This window comes from Mauremys reevesii, linkage group 4, assembly GCF_016161935.1.
Source record: "Mauremys reevesii isolate NIE-2019 linkage group 4, ASM1616193v1, whole genome shotgun sequence".
Classification (NCBI taxonomy): Eukaryota; Metazoa; Chordata; order Testudines; family Geoemydidae; genus Mauremys; species Mauremys reevesii.
Genome location: NC_052626.1, coordinates 105266557 through 105290488, shown reverse-complemented (window position 1 = coordinate 105290488; position 23932 = coordinate 105266557). Strand labels below are relative to the sequence as shown.

General features: G+C 43.2%; 1 protein-coding gene and 1 long non-coding RNA gene across 6 annotated transcripts in view; one reads left to right on the top strand and one right to left on the bottom strand.

Moving 5' to 3' along the window:
* The window catches only part of TMEM86A (transmembrane protein 86A), a 92309-nt gene that overhangs the window by 19487 nt on the left and 48890 nt on the right, over nucleotides 1-23932 (bottom strand). For 2 of the 5 annotated variants that reach the window (XM_039533176.1, XM_039533175.1), the window contains exon 2: nucleotides 1457-1590. The exons of 2 other annotated variants lie outside the window; for them this stretch is intronic. The gene's annotated coding sequence lies outside the window, so the exon portion shown is untranslated. Of the gene's footprint in view, nucleotides 1-1456; nucleotides 1591-3780; nucleotides 3809-23932 lie in introns of all 5 variants that reach the window. One more of the 5 variants, XM_039533177.1, reaches the window with a different exon arrangement.
* On the top strand, nucleotides 605-23745 carry LOC120402800. Its single transcript, XR_005597291.1, has 3 exons — nucleotides 605-662; nucleotides 854-1028; nucleotides 23316-23745. It is a non-coding gene; the product is annotated as an uncharacterized LOC120402800 (long non-coding RNA).

Sequence of the window (23932 nt, the reverse complement as noted above, 5' to 3'; positions counted from 1 at the left end):
TTTATATAAACTTCATCTTAATACTAGTTTTGGAATTTTTCAAACACTTTTGGCCAGATTCTGATCTCAGTTACTCTGGTGTATAGCATACCTGGAATTTGTAGTCATAACGCCCCCTACCTAAGGATAATCCTCTGCCAATAGAGAGGCAGTATGATGTCACATTGTTAATAGTTCATCCTTTACATCTTCTAGACCAGCATTATTCTAAATGGGTTCTGTATAGGACGCCACTTTTGAGGTACAGTAAAGGGGCATCTGGGATGATCCTGAGCCCATAAAACTGGACAGCTGAGCACACTTACAGATTTCCAGGTCAGCTACCTTAAAAAGGGACAAAATCTGGAGAGGTGGTAACCCTAGTTATGTAACAAAGCAAGGAGTGACTCTTTAAGTACACCTGCTGACCTACTACGGCCCTGGTTCTGATTCAGCCCCAAACAAGTGCAGTGTGGGAAAGTAGTTTGCAGGGACTAATGGGAGATGATGTCAGGGACCAGGTGACTGTAGGGTGGGACAGTAAGGCATCCTGGGAAGGAATGGCAGGGCATATAAGAAGCAGCCTTACTGCAGGTAAGAAGGAGATAGTTCCCCCTTTTCCTACCAGAGCTGAGACAGTCTAAACACAGGCAAGCTATAGAAGGACCCTAGGGAAGGATGAGGTAAGTACCTGGTGGTAAAAGGCTATAGAGGGGCTGAGATGTAAACTGAAAGCTAGAATCCCATTTTGGGTACATGACTGAGATGTTCAGTCTCCCTTCACTCATTGCCAACTGAGATCAGTGCAGGGGCAATTGTTTTGCCTATGGAGGGCCAGTTTCTATTGGTATTAATCAACCTTATGTCCACACAGGTGAAGGCTATTGCCTGGTGTTGGCCAAGAATGTCAGGTGTTTGGATTTCTGTCCCTTCCAAAAGGGGAGATCTCATTGTTTGGCTAGAGGGCTAGACCATAACAAATCATCCAGCTACTCAAGAGTGAGGGGAAACTGAGTCACCTATGATGGCTGTGTCTGGATGCTGGTAAGGTAAGAAGCTGCTACTGCTGACTATATACACATTAGTTTAAATGTCTGTCATGAGTTTAAATAAGCTTCTATTGTCTTCACTATTCTTTCAAACGCTGTTTTTCTGGGGTTTATAAACTCAATTGCCAACTTTATTCTGAGCTGAAACTTACTATGTAAAACGTAAAAAATTGCAGAGGAATTGTATTCATATGTGCTGAATTGCATAACTATATATTATGCAATTCACAATTATTCTGGACGTTTCCTGTGCTCATGACTTCCAAATTACTTTGATTTTAGAGGCCTTAAAATTAAATTGCTCTAACACACTTTCACTATATCTGTGCAATTATAGTTAAAATATTATCACAACTATATATATGCAGCCAAATCTAATAAAACCTTCCCAAACTTGGGCAAGCTAGCAGGAAGTCAAGGCCTCTTACCTGTAAAGAAGTATGTGTGTACTTTATTTTATGTAGGAGAATAATTCCATTGATCTAACTGGGGCTAACTGTGTGTAACGCTAAAAATGTGAGTAGTTCTGTGCAGGATCAGAACTTTAAGATGCCTCAGTCACCTGTGAGACAGGAATTAATAGGGTTTCAGTATTTTTTTCCTCCTTTTTCTTGTTTATTCCTTCTTACTCAAATATGGTATCATCCATCTCTTTGTAGCTGTAGTTCAATGGTGACAGATAACACCTGTGAAATGTGTACCCCACTCAGGCAGCAGAGTGAATGCTTAGTATAAGGTATGACTGCCCTTGGAGTCAATATATTCTTTAAAGTAAACAATGAACAAGATATGAAGGTAAAACATGTTGAAGGATCCGCTAGTGCAGTGGTTTTCAACCTTTTTTCCATCCTAAAAAATTTCAAAGGGAGGTGTGGACCCCTTTGGAAATTATCAACATAATCTGCAGACCCCCAGGAATCCACAGTCTACAGCAGTGGTCACCAACTGGTAGATCGTGATTAACTGGTCGATCGTGGAGCTTCTGCCAGTCAATCTCCGTCTCCGGCCACTAAAAGTCCAGTGGCGCAGCGGGGCTAAGGCAGGTTCTATTATAGTTTGAGGAAACCTGATTTAATGTGGTACAAGGACTATATAGCTAGGAGTAATGGGTTGAGATTAAGACAGGGAAACCTTAGTCTGAACAGCCGGGGGAAACTCTTCCCAACAGTGAAATGTAAGGAAGTGGCAGAAGGTACCTACTTGGAAGCTATAAAAATGGATAAAACACTAGAAAATGTTTTGTAGCGAACAATCCTGTGGTAGCCCCCAGTAACTGAACTGGAGTACTGGATAAGTTACTTCAACCTGTAACTTCTCTGAAATTGGTTTGAATAGAAGAGGAGGGAATCAGCTTGCAACTTCTTCTAGACAATAGGTGAGTGACCACCTGCTAAAGGATGTGGGGGTCATAACCATCAGGTTAAGAACACTGCTTACTAGGAAACTTGCTTATAAAAATTTAATATCCCAAATATTCCAGTTAGTAACATTTTAGCACAACATTCTGTACAAACCAACAAAAGCTGGGGCACTTCCCCACTCACCCTTCAGAGTGGCCTTTTTAATCAAGTAGACTATTATACATTCTGTTGTCTTTGCAAAGCTAAACTGTTTTTATTGGCCCTTGTCCTCCCACACTGCAAATTCCACACTTCCCTGCCCTCCTGGGATAATTGTTTTCATTACATTTGTGTGTCTGTCTGTCTGTGTGTGTCTGTCTCTATCTGTGTCTCTCTCTCTAAATTTTTAAGTGGTTGGCAGCTTTTCTGTGGTGGATGTTGTTGCTAGTCCAAGTCATGGCTGTGCTTTTCATTCTCTGGTCTCCATAAACTACTGTGACTGTTAGAATGAATGTCAGCCATTTTGTCTCAAGTTGTAGCCCTGGGGCAAGGCAGTTGGCTTGGATTTGTGATGGCATGAAGAGGGAGTCATGAAAATGCATGTGCAACTGTCAGGCTCTCTTCACAGATAGAAGGGAGAAGACTGTATTTGGTTTTCTTACCAGATCTACCACTTAGTAAAACAGTGGCTCTCAACCATTCCAGACTACTGTACCCCTTTTGGGAGTCTGATTTTTCTCGCATTCCCCCAAGTTTCACCTCACTACTTGCTTACAAAAAGACAAGTGTCGCAGCACACTATTACTGAAAAATTGTTTACTTTTCGCTTTTACCATATAATTATAAAATCAATTTAATATAAATATTTTACTTAGATTTCAATGTATAGTAATATAGAGCAATATAAACAAGTCATTGTCTGAATGAAATTGCAGTTTGTACTGACTTTGCTAGTGCTTTTTACGTAGCCTGTCATAAAACTAGGCAAATACCTAGAGGAGTTGATGTACCCCCTGGAAGACCTCTGCGTACCCACAGGGCTACATGTACCCCTGGTTGAGAACTAGTGGAGTACAGCATCATCATTAGTCAATACTGGATGCTTCAGAGAAATAATCTAGAACATGGGGGAGGAAGGGGACTCTTCTGATCTCAGTAGTAAATGGTCTTTTCCCTGAAGCAGATCGGGGTAATCATCTGTTGGCCTCTCTGTGCAGGGCCAGCCATAGGAACATGTCACATGTGCAGCAGTAGGGACTCACACTCTGAGAGGATCACCCTTTGGGCATGCACCTAGGAACTCTACCAGCTGCTGACTTACTGTTGTTCCTCCCTCTGCCTCTGAAGATGAGCTTGGGAAGCCAGTCCTTCCAGCTTCTCACTGACTCTCCCCTTCCCACACAGTTACTCACCAGCTCATTTCTCTGTGGTGTAACAAACCTGTTGGATGTGTGTATGTATCATTAACAGATAAAACAAGGGAATTTATGGTCTTCTGGGGGATTAGATCCAACATTTTGGCTCAGTCTGTTTGAGCAGCTGAATCCTGTTTTGCGTCTGAGTACCTAAAATTCCCCTATTTTTATTTCTCCTTCTTAATGAGAGAAATCTTCCCTCTTATCCTCTCTGGGAAAATGCTCTTCCAGAAAACGCCTCGTGCTTTGCCTTTAGCACCAATTGCTGTATACCACTGCAAGTAAATGTGGTGCAGAAGGCATTTATACCAGCATCTTCTAGATTTTAAATTGCAGTAGGATGGACTGATACAGGGTTTAGAGGCTTTGCTTGTTCCCAAGTAAGGGGTTAATTGTAGCTGAGACTTTGAAGGGTGTAGTAAGAAGGCAAGGCTAGAGACACAAGGTCCAATCAGGCTCTCAAAAGGGAATAGAGGAAATTCTATAGGGCAAACTCACTCCCGCAATGTGTGTGTGTTCTGCACTATCATGGCTAACAGCTCTGTGGCTGCTGCTGCAGAAGCCTCTCCTTGTCTGGCACAGGGTGGCATTCTAAGATTGGCAGGTGCCAGGTTGGAGGAAGGCCAGAGGATGGAGATGAGGGATCAAACAGTCCTGCACTTGGACAATTCTGCACCTAGCGGCAGCACAAAGCAGCCATTGCAATAGTGGTGTTAATAACCCGCACTCAGGCTCAAACCAACTACCAGTTAAGAGATGAGGTTCAAGTCACCTCCCCTCCATCCCTGCTGCAGTGCAGGAATGAACCTGCCTGAGGAAGAACAGCTCCTTCCTTGTCAGGAGAGAAGGGCAAGTTCCACACCTGTGCTCAAAGGACTAGCTTGTGCCCCAGGTTGCCCTTTAACACAACAACAAACCCTTGAGCAACAGAGCTTGCTGACTGAGGCTGATTACTTTTGCTGCTGAACAAGCAGATTCATTCTCCCAGCTTACAAAGACTCACATGAAATAATGTGTTAACACAATGTATCAGTCTGAGCCTTTATGCCTTTGAAATACTCTTGGGAAAACACTTGATACATGATCACATGGCCTGCCACAGGAACAAGTTTGTAAGCATGCACAATTCAGTAGAGGTGACTCTAAAATAGGTCCCAGAAGCCGGACTAACTGAGAGACGCCTGCCCCTTTAAAGAGTTCAGTGCAATGACTATAACCTTGTACCACATGCAGACAAGCAGTTGTGGCAAGGGCTAACATTACTGTCCCACCCACGCTGCTACTGCAAAGAGAGCTTGTAGGGTAATTAATAAAACCAGGAAGGGAGAATGGCTACACGGGTTGTACCTGAGAAAGTGATTGTTGATGATATGATCCCATCCATTACATCTGGCTGCTCCTATGGTGGGTCACTGACAGCAGCACTGGAACTATGGGGGCCTGCCCCCCTCCCCACACACCAGGTTTCTCAGGATGCCTCTGGCTGGGACACCCAGCAGTGAGGAGGCAGCGTTCCTCCTGGCAGCTGCACTCTCCATGTGTCTGTGCAGTGAGGGGAGGGAGGAAACAGGGTGCCTGGCTGCCGACTGAGCAGCCCCCCATGGAGCTACTTCTCTTTCCCTGCTGCTGGACTCCCAGCACTGCTGCCTGCTTTGCAGACTGTCTGCTGAGGTGAGTTGGGGGGATGGAGGCAATGTGTGGGGCAGTCACATGCACCCCACAACCTTTCAATTGTCCCCCCACTAGCCAGTTGTCACCTGCCCCATCCCCCACGTCTACAAAGGTTCCGGCGCCCTGGGTGACATATCTGCCTGAGTTCTGTACAGATCAAACACAGTGGCTTGTGACCTCTAATTGGACTTGGTGCTTGGGTCAGCTGTAGAGCAAGTCTTGTTTTTAGTGAAGTGAAAGAAACTTGTGATGCTTTGTAGTAGAGCACCAGAGGGCTCCATTTAGCACATGCCTAAATGAAGGCCAGCCATCATGTGACTAGATTTTTAACGTTGACCATTCATGCCAACATTGCTATGGGGCACAATACCTCTCCTACAAATTGCACCTGTGGTAGGAAGCAGTGCCATTAAACACTGTCATTCTGTCATATTTAAATGAGAAATATAGATAGTAGGGTTTGTGATGACTGGGAGAACTGCACAGTAAATTGCCTGTCAGGTCCAAAGGTTGCAGATCTCACAAGACATCTAGACAGACTTATGTGCAGTGCTGGGAAGGAGCCAGTGATTGTGGCACATGTAGGTACCAGTGACATAGGGAAAGGTCGGAGAGAGGTCCTTGAGGTCAAATTTCAGCTGGTAGGTAAGAGATTAAAGTCCAGGACCTCCATGGTAACCTTGTCTGAAATGCTTCCAGTTCCACTCACAGGGTCAAAAAGACAGGCAGAACAGCAGGATCTCAGAGAGTGGATAAAAGGAAGGTGTAGGAACTGGGAAACTTTTGGGAAAGGAGGAGACTATACAGGAAAGATAGCCTCCTCCAAACCAAAACCGAACCAGTTTGCTCGCATGTAAACTTAAAGCTTGTAGAGGAGTTTTTAAACTAAGGTTTGGGAGAAAGCCAATATACAGAGGAGCACATGATTTGAGCAGAAATATCTCCTAGGGATGAATTTATTAAGGAAGGAACTCTATATCTTAGTAAAGAGGACAGGAAAGAAGTTGGTAAAGTACAGGTAGGAGCTAGTGAGGAACAGTCAGTCACGTGTTTTAAAAAAAAAAGTCCCATTTAAATATAATGCATGAATGCAACCAACAGTATATTGGCAAAATGTACAAGTGCTTATGCATACATGCTAGAAGTCTAAATACTAAGATGGATGAACTAGAATGTCTGGTATTAAACAAGGATATTGATAGAATAGACACAGTGTATACTTGGTGGAATGAAGATAATCAATGGGATATGGTAATACCAAGGTACATTTGGTGTGTATATATAAAATAGGAATGACCAAGCAAGTCACACTAGTAGAATGGCATTATCTGTGAAAGAAAGCTGAATTAAATAAAATAAAACATCTGAAATGAATCTAACGGTACCAAAAAAACCTCTATGGATAGAAATTCCTTTAACAATAAAAGTACAGCAGCAGGAATAAGCTACCAACCAGGCTGGTGACTGAAATACTCTGAGACTGGAGAGGCTGCAAAGGCAGGAAAGTGCAATAATAATGGGGGATTTCAACTATCCTCCTAGGTGGGGAAGAATCAACATACCTTTGGTAATGCATGATTTCCCTTTACAAGTCTACTAGTATTCTTTGAAGGAGTCAACAAGCATGTGAACAAGGGTGATGCACTGGATACAGTGTACTTGAACTTTCAGAAAGCATTTAACAAGGTCCCTCACCAAAGACTCCTAAGCAAAGTAAGGAGTTATGGGATAAGAGGGACGGTCCTCTCATGGATCAGTGGACAGCAGTAACCAGCATGGTCCCCCAAGATTCTGTACTGGGACCAGTGCAATTTGACATTCACAAATGATCTAGAAAAAAGGGTGATTCGGTGAAGGGGCAAAGTTTGCAGAAAATACTAACTTACTCAAGATAGATAAGTCCAAAGCTGACTGAAAATTTACAAAGGGATCTCACTAAACTGAGCAACAAAATGGCAGATGAAATTCAGTGTTGATAAATGCAAAGTAATGCACAGTGGAAAACATGCCAACTATACATACAAAATGATGGGGTCTAAATTAGCTGTTACTAAAGAAAAATCTTGGCATCATCCTGGATAGTTCTCTGAAAACAACATGCAGCAGCAGTCAAAAAAGCTAACAATGTTAGAAGCCATTAGGAACGGGATAGATAAAACAGAAAATATCATAAAGCTACTGTATAAATCCATGGTACATCCACATCTTGGATATAGTGTACTGTTCTGGTTGCCCCATCTCAAAAACGAAAGTGAGGAGGATTATGGAACAGCTTCTATACAAGGAAATATTAAAAAGACTGGGAGTGGTCACCTTAGAAAATGGACAGCTGGGGGAGAATACAATATAGGTCTATAAAAGCATGAATGGTGTGAAGAAAGTGAACAGGGAAGTGTTATTTACCCCTTTACATAACATATGAACCAGAGGTCACCTGATGAAATTAATAGGCAGCAGGTTTAAAACAAACAAATGGAAATAATTCATCACACAATGCAGAGTCAACCTGTGGATCTTTTTTCCAAGGGATGTTAAGGCCAAAAGCATGCCTGGGTTTAAAAAGAATTACATAAATTCCTGGAGGATAGGTCCATCAATGGTCCAGCAACACAACATGCTCTGGGTGTCCCTAAGCTTCCAACTGCCAGAAGCATCAGGCATTGGCCCCAGTCAGAGACAGGATACTGGGCTAGATGGACCATTGACCTGATGTAGTATGGCCATTCTTAAGTTTTTATGTAATCTGTGGGAGTCCCCTGCCAACTGGACACTAATGCAGACTTTGTTAGCTTAATACTTTCCACCCTGGAATGTCACAAATCGACCCCTCACCCTGCACCCCAATGGGATTTGTGTTCTCTTCCTACAGTGGGCTCAGTAGCAATACCTCCAGTTGAGCAAAACAAGCCTTTCACATCCCTTCAGAGCCTTGCTCCTCAACTGACCAAAGCAGTTGGCAGCTAATAATGCTTGACTTTTTCTAAAGAGTAGACTGTGGCTATCTGCCAAAAGATTACAATTAAACCTTTAGCACAGGCCCTTGGAATCCTTGGGTGCTGAACTTGAGTGTATTGCTGGAGTAGCCTTGGTCTCAGAAAATCTCCTTTCCCGGCACCTCAATAGAGGTGTAGGGAGAAGAGGGGGTGGGAGAGAATTAATCATATTGGCATTAAAGGGCGGGGGGGAACCCACATCAAAGTGGATGGGAATTCCTTCACCGCTATGCTCTGAAATGGGAGTCTCAAAAAATTGCTTAATTTACAAGGCAAAATTTTGCCATCCTTTTGACTTTCAGTTTCATCTCTGTATGGCAAAGATCCGCATTAATCATTGTGGCTGAACACAGAGAGCTAAAACCGTCCCAGTCATATGTCTTGTCCCAGCCAAACACATGAGGGAAGTGAATCTCTAGCAGCATAGCTCTGAGGAAACTAACTAAGACAATTTCTACTGTCCTGTGGCGGTGCAATGTCTGCCCACAGGACTGGCCCACTCAACCTCACAGTTGGAACCCAGTGTAACTCAGCAATAATAGCTACTTCAATTTTGTGTTGCCAAACACCAGCCTCTCACTGCCCTGGCAATGTTGACAGGTGGTATTGAAAAGGCTAAGTATACTGTGGGTGGGTGAGGCGGGGGTGCCAATCTGCAGGCAAGAAATTGATTGTGATGTCACAAATCAAGTATTATAAACCAGAGTCAGCTCTAGGGAACCTACAAATGCAACTCCCTTAAAAATCAAAGCAGCAACACTTGCTGACGCCAGTGGGAAATTAATCCCTGTTACTTTATTGCAAGACCAAGGGGAATGTGGTTGTGAACATCTGTTACCTGATGTCAATTTCTACCATTGTGCCTTCAGACTTCTCAGGAAAAGAGCCTGCTGTCTCTCCTTATCCAAGAAACCCAACCAAGATGGTATGCATGGTACTTTTCAACCTTCTCATGGGTAGGGTACCAGGTGGCATGGTCTACCACAAACAATATCTTTCTTACATAGGATGTGCCTCTCCTCACCCAGGTAAACTTATGCAGTGATTCTACCATATCAATAATGAATCTTTGAAAGGGACTCCTCTAGGGTAGGTCTCAATCTCTTTTTAAAATGACCCCATTCAGAATATATACCACATGGGATTAGAGGAGGAGTGGAGGAGACAATGGGTGTCAGACAAGCTTTGAGGGATTGCCCAGAGGCCTAAAACTGAAGATAACTAACAGGTCTCCTTGTACAGGGATCAGGGATAGGACAGTTGTAGTAACAGAAGTTAGTATGAAAGAGTAGCAGATTCTATTGCTGCTTAGACTCTATGCAGGACGTGCCCTGCCACCACTCCACAAAGCAAATAAAAGTGCTCAAGTGTTAGCACCATCATGGTAAAATCTGATAGTTGTGTTGATATTGATTGTTGGGTATCTAATTTATTAGAGGAGAATTAAATCAAAAAGGAAGGAACCGGTATTCATTAGATGTGTCAGGGGAGTGAAAAGTGTTACTATACTGTATTGAAGAAATATGGGAGAAAGGGAAAATATTTGATTTAATAAGTTCAAATCAACCTATGATTTGGCCATACAGTTTCCTAACTGAGAAAAAAGTTCATATTTTATATAACATCTTATTTGTGGGTGTAATCAGGCAGTTGCATATCTGACTTAGAAAATGTATCTGTAGTTATTTGTGCCTGTAAAACTGTAGCTGCAATTATTTCCAGATGCAAAATTTCAAGCATAGAATCAAAATCAAGTGTTTAGAAGCTAGAGGAAGTTTCTCCCACTGAGTACAACCACTTTAAAGTACAGAAGGTCACATTTTGGCCCTAAACAAATACACTCCCACCCCACCCCATTTTGACACATTAAGATTACCCTATATAATTACATAGCATGCAAGTTGGCACCAGCTTTTGCTTTGTTAACCACCTCACTGCCATTTCTTGAAGTTGCAGCTGTACTGTCATTATGCAGTGACTCCAGGCATTGGATTATCTAGGTGTCACCATTAAGTCAGTGTTTGTTACCGTGTCAGGTACCACAGTTGTCAACTATTTCCTGTCCCATGGGAAGAAGGAGTGGTATCTCAGCTAACTATGTATGGTGACTTTTGGCAACAACTGGCTGTTTAACAGGGACCAGTGTACCTAGCACATTAGGCAACATAGAAACTGCCATGAGGATTTAAACAGCCTAGTTCCATTTTTTTCCATGTCAAAAGTAACTATCGTATTTGTCCACGATTTAGTGGGAGCAGGGCTGCCCAGAGGATTCAGGGGGCCTGGGGCAAAGCAATTTCGGGGGGCCCTTCCATAAAAAAAAAAGTTGCAATACTATATTCTCATGGGGGCCCCTGCAGGGCCCGGGGCCTGGGGCAAATTGCCCCACTTGCCCCACCCCCGGGCAGTCCTGAGTGGGAGAGAAGGAAAGCCTTCAAGTACTAGCCAACATGACTCAGCTATAAAGCCTTAATTTTGCGGCTAATGATTCATAAAGCTGGATTATCAGAAACACACATTTCACTTTGTACTTAACCTGGTTATCTGCACTAAATGTCATGTTATCCTACTTATTGGACTAATGTACTACTGTAAACAGGGCTCTTAAACCCCTTTTTAGCCAGCAGCACAAATATGATTGGAAGGGGGGCTGACCTAACGCCTGATCCCTCGCAATCCTTTGGGCGTCAGTTTTCAAGGTAGTATTCATTGCATGTGGTCAACAATGTACTGTTTCCAGTAGCCAGCAAAATTAAAATGTGTTGCTGTTTCAGATACCTCTGGAGGGGGAAGGGAGCTCATGACAAATCAGTACTTTCTGAATGGTAATAACCAGTTATAGGAAACTGAGCACCAGAAAGTGGTGTTAGCAAGACTGCATCCTCCTACCTTAGCAGACCATGAAGTTGTGTGAAATGCTGTGGGAGAGGAATTGCTTTCATTTTTCTATGCCTTCCCTTATGCATGGGAGGAGTTCTTGCTTTGTAGATTATATTTTTGTAAACCCAGTACATTAGCTTCTGTCAAATCTCTCCTTAAAAACTCACCTCTGCTATGATAACTTTAACCATTTCCAAGCTTTTTTTTTAAAGACCTGATATGCTGTAACTGCTGCTTACTGCACTAACCATAACTGTCTTGTTACCGTGTGCTCCACACACCCACACCTCTATCTGCTTATCCACCTGTTTCTCATCATACGCTGGCTGTAAGCTCTTTTGGGCAGGGACTATTGCTCTGTGTGTGTGGTGCTTAGCATAGAGGGACCCGAGTTCTTGACTGAGACCTCAGGGGGCTCATGTAATGCAAATGATAAATTCCAGCAGAGCCAGAAGCAGCCATCTACCAGACTGCAGCCTTACAATAATCACAGGGAAGATGCTGTGCATTTTCCCTCAAAATAATTTCATTATCAGGAAAAAAAAATACATTTAGCCTGGCAAGCCAATCTAGATCAAAAACTTCTACTGCTACAGAAAAAAAAATCTTCATGGAGGAGTGTGGTGATGGTTTTCAGGTCACAAGCACATGTTCTCATGAGACATCATTATTTATATCACATTCTTCTGCAAAAAGAACAGATTTTACATTATCAAGGAAAAAATGCAGCGTTAGGTTTCATGTAATTTTAAATGTTGCCTTGCAGAAGACTGGAAGGCTCAAGAAAGTGGTAATGGGATACCGAGCTTCACAGCCTGCTTTCTAACTGTAATCCTGTACTTTGAGCATGGATGGAGCAAGAGAGCAACAATGGCTTTAAGCCACTTTGCACTAACCATATTCTTGAATTGTGCAGGGTTCTATCTGGCCCACGGTGTAACTAGATGTGTCCCCAAGGCTGCTCTAACTTACATTCTGCTTCCTCAGGGCTCTGGAAAGCGGAGATTGTCTATAGTGCAGTGCACTCTGGCCACTCTCGTGCCAGGGTCTGGGAGCAGGTCTATCGTAGAGCCCTTTACCTCTTCAGGAGCGGAGGAGGCTCTCTGCAGGGGTATTCTCAAGGGAGCATTTCTGCCCTCTTTCAGGCCCCTTTACAGTGCCAAAATGGTGTAAAAGGGGCCTTAACATAAGGGAGAATAAGGCCTCTATTTCTAGGTTGCTGGATCAAAATGGTGAATATAGGTGACTAATTTCTAGGTTGTTGAGTTATTAGTGACCATGAAACAGTCATCACTCTTTTCACATATAACTTGGTCTCCATGTTCCTAGTAGAGCAGGTGCATATATTAAATAAACCACTTCAATAGGCACTTCACTGGCATCTGTTGGCAGTGTCAATAGGAAGGCAAAGAATTATTACAATGAAGAAAAAACTACAGTCTCACCAATGGGACACAGCACGATGCTGTGGTGATAGTTGTATTGCTACTAACTGTGCAGTGCCTGTTCTACACATACACTATTTCAGTTTCCAGTCTGCAATGCTATATTTTGCCACCTTCATACATTTATACCAGATGCTCCTGTCTGATTTGCACTGTATAAGCAGCAAATTTCCCCACTGTGCAGGGGAACGCTCCTGTACCTACCCTACCTGTATGCTCCCTACCCCTCTGGCAGGGCCAGCATGGAATGTGTGTTGCAGTGGTTAGGAAGGACCAGGGCAGAGAGGTGCTCCACGATGTCCTATCCTCCACTGGTGTAAGTTAGAACTGCTCCTTCCTAAAAGAAACAGAAGAGAGGCCCTTCTGTGTGGAATGGGGCCATCCCAGACAGGGAAGTCCCTGCCGTGTACATTCTATGGGAAGTGATCTGAGTCTGAAAATGGTGATTCAAACACACACATAGCAGTTTCCCATAAGACAGACTACAGAAGTACTAACATGGCTGAGCTGTATGCTAATGGCATATCACAGCCCTGTTTAAGATTCTAAAGGAGACTCTCTTCCCTTGGCAAAGCCAGCAGTCTCTTATCTCTGTGAAACTTTCTTCAGCCGGACTCTGGGGCTGCTGAAGGAACACTCCTTCTGCTAGATTAACACAATGAATTCACACACACACTGTGCCTGGCAACTGTGGACTTTGCAAGTTAAAGGAGATATGTGATATACAGGGAAGAAGGGTGATAATGGATTTCAGTGGTGATGAAAGCCATTATAGAGCTGACAGCTGTAAAAGGAGATTTACTGTAAAGGTGCTAGCACCAGGGTACTGTCTGGATCTGCAGAATCTGTCAATAGCAAGCTGTGATTCATTGTTATAGGAAAAACATACTAGGAGTGAAGCACAGATTGCATTGTTCCCAATTTAGAGCAGAATTAGTACACTTAGTACAGGCATAGATGCTTTAACTGCAGATCACGTTCTTCTCACAGAAAGCCGGTGGTGCTGAAGAAAATGAGAGCAAAATACTGAAGCGCCCCAATAGATGCGTATCCCTGTGAGATGTAATATTAGGAACAAATGGCAGCTGTCTTTGTTCTTGACCTGACTATGACATGCTTGCAGGACAGTCTTGATGTTAAAGTATGGCATTGGGGATATAGATTTTTAATTTCCAGACTCTGCCACAGGCTTCCTGTGACTTGAACAAGTCACTTTCAGACACTAGTCTCTGCATGGGTCTGATCTCACACCACTGAAGTCAGTGGGGAATTTTGCCATTGACTTCGGTGGACATAGCATCAGGCCTCTCATGCGCCCTTTCCCCTCCCAATGTAGCCAAGCTTGGCAGGTGCAAACACTTTCAATAATGTAGTGCAACGAGTGTTTTGAACACGCACAATCCACGGACCCCAGTGGGTTTTGCAGGTAATAATTCTAATGATTATGTGCCTGGGTATTAAACTACTTTAAGAGGGGCACAGAGGGGTCTGCACTCATGAGATGGTGCAGCTATGTGCATGTTCCAAATCCTAACATAATTAGCGTTTTACAAACAGCCAGGGCCGGTGCAACCATTTAGGCAACCTAGGCGGTCACCTAGGGCACTGGGATTTGGGGGGCACCATTTTCTTCAGCAGTGACCGCAGCGGCCGGATCTTCGGCCGCCCCGGTCGCCGCCAGCATTTAGGCGGAGGGAGCTGGGGAAGGGGAGTGCGGGGAGGGCCGCCTGCAGCAAGTAAGCGGGGGGCAGCACGCAGGGGAACTCCCCACCCCAGCTAACCCCTGCCCCGCAAGGGTGAGCTGCTTCACTTCTCCCACCTCCCAGGCTTGCGGCGCCAATCAGCTTAGGCGCCGCAAGCCTGGGAGGCAGGAGAAGTGAAGCAGCGATGGTATGCTTGGGGTGCTCGTGCGCGGAGCAGGGGTGAGCTGCCGCAAGGGGGGCGCCTCAGGGTGGAGGGTGGGGAGCTGCCGCAAGGGGTGGGGGAGGGGTGCAAGGTGGAAGTTTCACCTAGGGCGCGAAACATCCTTGCACCAGCCCTGCAAACAGCTAGTTGTTCCACACAGTCTGCCCTCATCATGCCCACTTTACAGATAAAGGGAAGACAGACAGAAGTTACACAACTTGCCCAAGACCACGCAAGGGATCAGTGTAACAGCTAGAGTTAGAATCTAGGAATGCCTAGCTCCCTGCTTTGGGCTTAGATCACACTTCTATCATTTATTACAAAAGCACAAGGAACAAAATAATTACTGATCCTGGCAGAAAATTGTGCCAGTCCCACAACTAAGTCACCATAGCTCTACTGAAGTCACTGGACCTACACCAGCTGAGGATCTGTCCCTCTGTCTCTTTAATCCATTCTACACTGAAAGAAGTTCAGCTGTATCTCTTGATCTGAAAGTTACCCATAACCTTTGGCAATAGGTCACCTGGAGCTTCCTGCTATTAGCATGAATGTATATTGTTACCTTTGGAAATCCCTGTGCCTGATGCCAAGTTATTCTGATTTCACATGATTTAAAGTCTGTCTGCATGAAGAGTTGGGCTCTGGGTGGTGTGTGGAGGGACTTCCTACATTCAAACACTACAAAAGGCTCAATACACCGCTTCACCAATTCTTATTTAAAGGTATGGCTGGCCCAGTTTCCCTTCACCCTTTGAGACTACAGATTTGGAAGTAATTTAATCTGCTGTCTTAATGAAAGAGGACATCACAGCCCACCGAGGGAAAATGATCTGCCTAGTAATGAATTGTCTCAGCTTTGACATTCCTTATTGTTTTAAGCCCAGACTGCAAGGATATTTAAACCTCATGTGCCTAAGTCTAATCTCACAACTGTGTAAACCTCAGTAACTACTGCCATCAATGGGGCAGATCCTCAGGTGATATAAATCTGCACTTGCACCACTGACATCAATGGAGCTATGTCCATTTATACCAGCTGAGGATCTGGCCCCATGGCATTAAATGTAAATGGAGAATTGCATTCTGTTTGTCCAAAGAGAAACAAACATTTATCTGAATCAAGGTTGTATTTCACTATATGAATCACTTACCCAGAAACTCTCCACAATTATCACAAAACCCTTTCGGTCTGAATGTGCCTAAATTCTTCAAGGCATCTGACTAAATGGGGATGTGCTGTACATGAAAAGAAGTCTGCCAACCTGCCACTTTCAAGCTGCTATTCCAGCTAATGATCAATTCCCTCCTCTTCACCACCCAGAAGCAGCTTTGTCATGATTACCTGGATACTTACTGATGAAGGCTGCTTGTACAGTAGTCGGTGCAGCGATGATCAAAGTGGTTAAACAGTCAAACTTGTTATCTAGAAGTCGGTCATTAATGAAATGCTTTTTAGCTAATGGCAGTTTAAGCAATAGATGGGGGTGGGAGGGGGAATGCATTGTTCCATCTGTCCAATGTGAGTACAAGGCAGCAGGATAACAGCACTGAGGATGGGGACATCAGGCCTTTTACTGTAATAAATTGCCACATGATTTTTAATAGGACATAACTGGTAGAGCTGGGTGACCTGTTTTAGCCAAAACATATCGTTTGAAGAAAAAATGCAGATGAGTCAGATACAAAGTTACAAATTGTTTTGATGTCAGGTAATTGTTTTGGTCAAAAGAGAATTTGACAATGTTGAAACAGTTCACTTCAACTGTCACCACATTTCAAACATTCACAAAACAAAGGAGGTGTTAGAGATGCTCCTCTTATACCAAATAACCTAGTGGTTAAGCCACTTACCTGGATGTTGGAGGTACAGATTCAAATCTCCACTCTGGAGGAGACTTGAACCAGCTCCTCTTCTCTGGTGAGTGCCCTAGCCACACACTATAGGCTATTATGGGGGTGGGAGCTCTCAGTCTATCCTGTTGAAGATGTTCAACTTTGTATAAGTAGCATATTCATTGGCCTAGAGAAGAGTAAGGGATTCTATAGCCTGATGGTTAGCTGGGTCACCTGGGTTCTAGTCCCAGTGTCAATGAACATTTAACTACTTATACAAAGCAGAACAGCTTCAACAGGAGACCTTGAGGATTGCCCTGTCCACCAGCATATAGGCTTTCAGGTGGCAGCAGGGTGATATGGTACTTGAACTTATGTCCCCAGTGGGGATTGGAACCTGACTCTCCTACATCCAAGGTAAGTACCCTAACCACCAGACTATTGGGTGGCAGGATGGCACCTCCTTCTGTGTTTTGAGAATGGCACCTATTAAACACAATCGGCTGCTTTAAAACTTCTACAGAAGAGGTCTCATTCTCTATGGGATTTTCCTTAAATGACATTATCTGCTGTCTTACATTCACTTGTCACTAAACGTTAAATGACTAAATACTTTATAGTTGAGACAACGTAGAAAAGTCTTGCAGGAAACATGAGTGGCGCTGTGTTTAACAAATGGTTATCAAAAGTGCTACTTCTAGCCAAATAGATACAACTCCCAGGAGGAAAGCATAGATCATTCCACCTGGCGAGCGGGATTAGAGCCCCGATATGGGACGGTTTCATGCTCTCATTAACTAACTGGATTTTTCCCATAGAACATGGATGGCTCTCAGCCCTGTGCAATTATCTGCAAAGTTTATGGTGACTGATGCCCTGGTGACCCTTGGGGTATTGTTTTGGATATAGATACTTCAAATGAATATGAAAAGCCATCCTAAGGGAGTTTTGTCTAAGGACTTCAGACCCAGATCCTTTAAACGTGCTTTGTAGTTTTGGGGGTTTTTTTAGATTTATAGGCATGTGACTAAAGATAAACTTGAGCAAATGAAGCAATTCAATTCCACTGCATTGTTGACAGTGGTGATCAGCACTGATTTCTTAAAACGTAACCACAGTGGGAGCGGGAGCAACAGCCTTTAACTAAGGTATAAATGCATCGTCTATTATAACTAGGGTTACCAGATAGCAACTATGAAAAAAACAGGACAGGGGGTGGGGGATAATAGGTGCCTATATAAGAAAAAGTCCCCAAAAATGGGACTGTCCCTTTAAAAATGGGATATCTGGTCACCCTAATTATAACCCTCCAATTTCAGTTGTTCATAACTAAGGCTAGTTTGTCATGAGGGGTGTAAGGCTGATAAACCAAGTGCCAGCTCTGGCCAGTTAGCTAAGAACTGACAAACTCATAGCTGGAAACCAAACCAGCTCTCCTGTATGTTAGTTTTGTTCAAAATAGATATTAGTCTTAAGAAAGCATTTAGTGTTTAGACTCTATGAAACTTGCCAGTTGCTGCCTGCATTAATCTCACTTGTAATGTCTGTATTTCCTGCCATAAGGAAATATGTAAATTTTCCTTTATAACTTTGAAAATGTTTGCTCTGAACATGTGAACCTGCCCATGGGGATTGTCGCTGCACCCATTCAGAGGCCTATCAAGATTAAACAGGCTACTAAGGGACATCACAATTCAAAGGACTGGTGAATGGCTCTATCACACCTTGGAAATGCTACATGCAAGGGAGCTTGTCTTATTGACTGGAAGCCAAATGTAAAAGATATAACAGGGTCACAAGAAAATTTTTAATCTCTTTGCTGTTTGAACTCTCACTTGGATGGAGACCTTAAACTAAGGCAGAGATCCCCAGTGGTTACCCCTGAATGACATTTTAAACTTGGATTTCCACATCTGTCATCCTTAGGTACCACTGAATGTAACTGTGTATATGCTTGCTTTAACCTGTAAATAACTAATTTCTCTTTCTTAATAAACCTTTTAGTTAGTTTAACTATTTATAGGATTGGCTATAAGTGCTGTCTTTGGTATGAGATTAAAGATACAAATTTACTTGCGGTAAGTGACTGACTGGTCTCTTGGGACTGGAAACAACCTGAATACTTCATGTGTAAGTGACTATCACTAAGTCTAGCTTGCCTGGGTGGCAAGACAGACCGGAGAGCCTAAGTGGACCCATCTGTGACTCCATGGTAAGACTTAAAGTGATCCAGAGCTTCACATTTGTTACTGAGTTAGTGAAACTTAATTATAGAACACATCACCAGTTTGTGGTGTCTGCCCTGTTTTTGACAATCTGTCCTGAGGTAGGCACTCATAGTCATGAGCCACTCTAGACGGGGGTGGGGAGGGAGGAAGTTATGACTCTCATAAGCAAAAAGTGTGCAAGTGATAACTAGTCTTTTAAAAAGTCATGACATATAAGGCTGTCTGCTCAGATGATAAAAACTGGCATAGCTCCAATCTAGCCCATGAAGCTTTGCTCAATAGCAGGTCAGCTAGGGTGACAATGGCTCTTTAGGTATATCCATAAACAATTGTGTCACTGAAGTTACAAAAGGGAAGCATGCAGTAATTAGCGCCCTATCAAGAAAAAGCTTACTGCATTTTTGTTTAAACTTGTCTTGCTTTTTGTTCTGACTCTTAAGACAATTCTGAAAACTACTGTAACTATGTAAACTTACTGCATAAGAAAAATCTAGTTTGTATTGTATATTGAATGAATGGAAAAACTTATCAATACCTCTAGTGAAACAGAATTAGGACATAAACAAGATGGAAATAAGATTGTGTCCCATCGCAACTAGTTTTTTATCCTGAGATTAGTGTTTAATTCTCAACCTTAACACTGGATCAATACATGTCCTGTAAAAAAAAAAATGGGAAAATGGGACACTCCTATGACATAGCCAGGCAGGTTGAAACCCTGTTTTTGTCTTTGCAACAGCAGTTGTTTGGTTACACAACTTCAATCATCTCTCAGTACATATTACAGCTGTAGAAGATTGTGTATCAGCCGTCGTCTTCAACCTTTTTTCATTTGCAGACCCCTAAAAAATTTCAAACAGAGGTGCTGACCCCTTTAGAAATTTTAGACATGGTCTGCAGACCCCAGGTTAAAAAACCATTGTTCTATGGTAATGACAACTGTTCACAGACCTCTTAGACAGTGTGTGGACCACAGGTTGAAACACACTTTTCTACAGTGTGTATTCTCTAAGCACAGAAACTAACACCAGGCATGTACATACAAGCACAAACAAGGGAAAGTCAGCTGGCTCTGATCAACAGTGACATTGGCTTGGAAGGCTCTGGTGATACCCAGGACATATGGGAAGCTGAATAACCAGTCTGCACAGTGCTTCTAGCTCTTTCTATCTAAATACTTATAGGCCCAACATGTTATCTCCATCACACACTTTATAGTTCCCGTCTTTGTCATGTATGTTTACAAAGACAAGGTTTCAGCTGTAATGAGATCTAGCCTTCTACAGTGGTAATCCAGTTACCATTAGACTTGCAATGGATTTTTCCAAGAGTCTTTCCTTTACTGCTTTCCTCTTGTGAGGAAGGGGATCTAATGATGTAGCCTAGGAAGATGACTGCCTTTAAATCAAAGCAAACAAATCCTAGGTTCTCTACAGAAGGGCCTGGAATTTTGGTTAAAACAACCTACAAATATTCATCAGGACACAGGCTGATCACAAGCCAAGCTCACAAAAGAATGTGCCTTTCCTCCCCATGTATTGTATTGCACTAATTTAGGGGCATCACTCGAGGGAGTTGGCTCTTCTGAAGCATCAGGTACTTACTGTCAGGATCCTGTGGGGGAGAAAAACCATAGTGGATTTGTCTTGCTTTCCCAAAAGAGAAGTGCATGCTCAGTGGCAAACTCATTCATGCTTTTGCTAGCCTAGGAGAAGGTACAGCCCTGTTTGCAGTGGCTCCCAGTGTGGGGATGTTTTCCTATGTGGTAAGTGCCCTATTTCACCTATAGGTGGAATGAGAAGTGTTGCTATTACAAGTGCCATGTTCACACCTGCATGAACATTTGCCCCAAAGTGGTTTTGGTTGCAACTAACAGTATGAAATGATTTGGGGGCACTTTGGAAGACCATTTAAACATTCAAAAAAGTTACCAGGCAGGGAAATATTTGAAGAGCCCTCCTTCATGCAAGCCCAATGTGCAGTCTGTCTAAATGAGGGTCCCATGAAATATGCAGCACTACATACTCAGCAATTCTCAGTAACCGTCTTGTGTTGCCTGGTTCTTATTTTTTCCAGACCTTGAAATCAAACAGTGTGTACCAACAGGTCACAGGAAGGGAACCCTGCTTCCCTTAGTCATGCAGAGATCATGAAACACCTCATGAGCAAACAAGTAGGTTTTGGCTCAAGGTGCCCCATGGGGAATTTAAAAGCTATTCAGCATGTGACTTAGTGCTCGTGATGTGATTGTGAGGACAAAGAGCACTGTTTGAAGGATACCAGCATCCCACCTTCAATGGGAGTTGACTTTAGGAGCCCATGATACTCTTCACCTTTAAAGATTTAGTCCCAAAAGGGCAAGTGTTGCAGAACTGCACAACTTCCATGTGTGCAGAGACCATAAACTACACTATGCATACAGTACAACCATACACAATGGCCTTGTCTGGCCTAGGGGAAAATTAGGACTATACATTCACCACCAACCCAACTCCACAGATGCTGTCATTGGAGAATTAAGGGTACTGATTTCTTTATGCAGAAGCAGTCAATGTTGCTGTACAGCCATTTGGAGAGGTAAAAGGATAGAGGAGAAGCACAAATGGTAGATGCTAGTCATGTTGCTTGACACATCAATGGAAGACTCCCACTACCACAGAGATGGGTGCAGTATATGAACCTAAATGGACTAGAGCAGAAGCCCTGGGAGTGCAGGTTGAGTTGGCTTCTTTAGGCACTAGTTCTTATTAAGGCATGAATAATATTAGCAAGCCATGATTTCCACCACTATTGCTAGCACAGGTGTAGAGCATGACTTGAACATGGTCCCCAAAACAGAGCTAGAGACCAACTACCTGCTACATAGCCTATCACATGGCTTCAAATACAGTTGTAACCTGTTCTTTAACCCTGATACAACATACACAGACCCAAACTGGCCCATCATGTTATAGTGTTACTATGCTTGAAAATGGTTTCTAACCAATTCAGCCTTGTCAAGACCAGGGAACAATCAGAGCTGTGATGCTCCACCAGGGGTAGTGATGGTGGAAACACCAGTACAGGCAAGGGTTAAACTGCCTAAACCTTCTGCAGAGTCTACCACTGCTGCTGCTAGTTGAGCAGCACTAGATTTTAAGAGGTCTAAGGGAGTTAGGCACCTAAATCCCATTAGAATCCAAACTTCTTAAAGATCATTTGAAAATCACAGGCTACAAAGTCAGTGTTTTGTCTAGAAGGCTACAGCTACGCTAGCAAGGCTATCAGTGGGTGGGTGAGGTCAAGCCTAAATAATACCCTGGCCCCAGAGACAGCAGGGGCTCTGAGGCTGCTAGAAGGCATGGGCTGACAGTGGCTCTCAGTAATGAGTCCCTCTAGACCCATACTGGAAACTGTTTAAGTGGGAGAGGACAAAACCCCTTTCAATACAGTTTCAAAAAAGCATTCTTTTCATTGAGACTGATGCCAGTGGCTACTGAGTGAGAATAGAATTAATCAGCAAATACTTACTAAACAAACACTCCCCATGTAATGCATTACATTAGTTTTCCTGCTTTCTCCTAATAGAAGGGGCCCTTAGGCCATCTTAGCCTAGACCAAGAAAACAGCACTTCAGTCTGGGTTTTGTTGCTGGCTTTCCCTTCAGTTTTACAAACCCACCATAAGGGTGGTGTTAATCATTGCTGTACTAGTCCCTTCCAGAAACAAGGGCAGAACTTACTAACTCTTCCCATTAGTGTAATAATCTGCAGTGGAGCAATTGGCATGCTGCCTTCTCCTCCCCAATTCACAAAGCAAGTGGTCACAATCTATGTGGTCCATCTCTTCAGTATGTGCCCAATCTCCACCTGCCCAGCGTGGTCAAAATCTTGGCTGTCCTCCATTAACTAACTCTCTGCTGCTGTACCACAAGCAAGTAAAGGCCAAGAGGATATGAGATACCCAAAGAGACTATAAGAGCTACCTACTAAGATTGGAAGGTGGTATATGCCATGGAGGCAAAGAAATTGCTTTGAGATATTGGGGGTGGGGAGGAACAGCATCCCAGAGTAAGTACTGAAACTTCCATCAACAGGGTCAGTTACAACAGAATTGTCAAAATACCGAAGAACACAGTGGGTAGGCCTGGCAGAGAGATGAGTCATTTCTGGGCCAGCTCTATGCTGTTTTACACCAACTGAGGCTTCATTGATGTCAAAGGAGCTACACTGATTGACACCAGCTGAGGATCTGGTCCAGACTTGATTCTAGAAGAGATGGCTTGTAATGTATCTGTAACATGCTCCTATGGCCTCTTTTATGCAAGAGGTCAGATTAAATGATCACAATGGTCCTTTCTGGCTTTGGAATCTGACTCTATGCCATAATATATTTTGCAGCATATACCCTTATGTGATCTAAGAATATAACTTGAATATAAGATATGCATAGTATGTATGAGAAAATGTCCTATTTACAGGACCAAGCCTCCATGAGTTATTTTTTTAAGCAATAAATTGTGGTGGCAGTGGAAATTAAACTTCTTTGCATTCGGGGATTCTTCCCTCTTTAACAAATTGCTTCATTCCATGTAGGAGTATGAGGGAAAATAAAAACTGGGAGAAAACGATACTCCTGAATAGCCAAAGACAATTGCTGCATCTGGAAAGTACACACAGATCATCTTAGAAAACAAGAGAAAAATCATATCAACTGCTGTTTTCAAATATTTTTCCCCACCCAGGCCAATATTGCAGGCAGGCAAGAGATGATCTGCGTTATAACCAAAAGCAATTTCATGTGCTACTCTGGTCTTGTATCAGGTAATAATGCCTTTGTGGTATATGCCCAGGATATCCCACATCCACTTTTCAGTCTGCTAGTCAGCTATCCCAGCATACTGCACTACCCAAGTCTGTGGGGAAAAGAGAGGAACGTGAAAAGCGGCTGTTAAAGGTGAACTGCAAAGCAAAGCAGTTGGTTTTGACTTTGCTGCTCCCTTATGAAATATAAAGATTCACTGTTTTCTTCTACCAACTTTTACAAGATCAGTGGAGGAGCACAACATTGACTTTTAGGCAGTTTCCTTTTCCACTTGTACTGTAGAGTGGAGCAGCTGCTGCTCTGGATACAGCTTCATGTGTTATCACTGTTCCAGTCCTAAGGTTTTACTGAAGTTCTCCAGCAAACAAGGAGGGGAATGAAGACTATA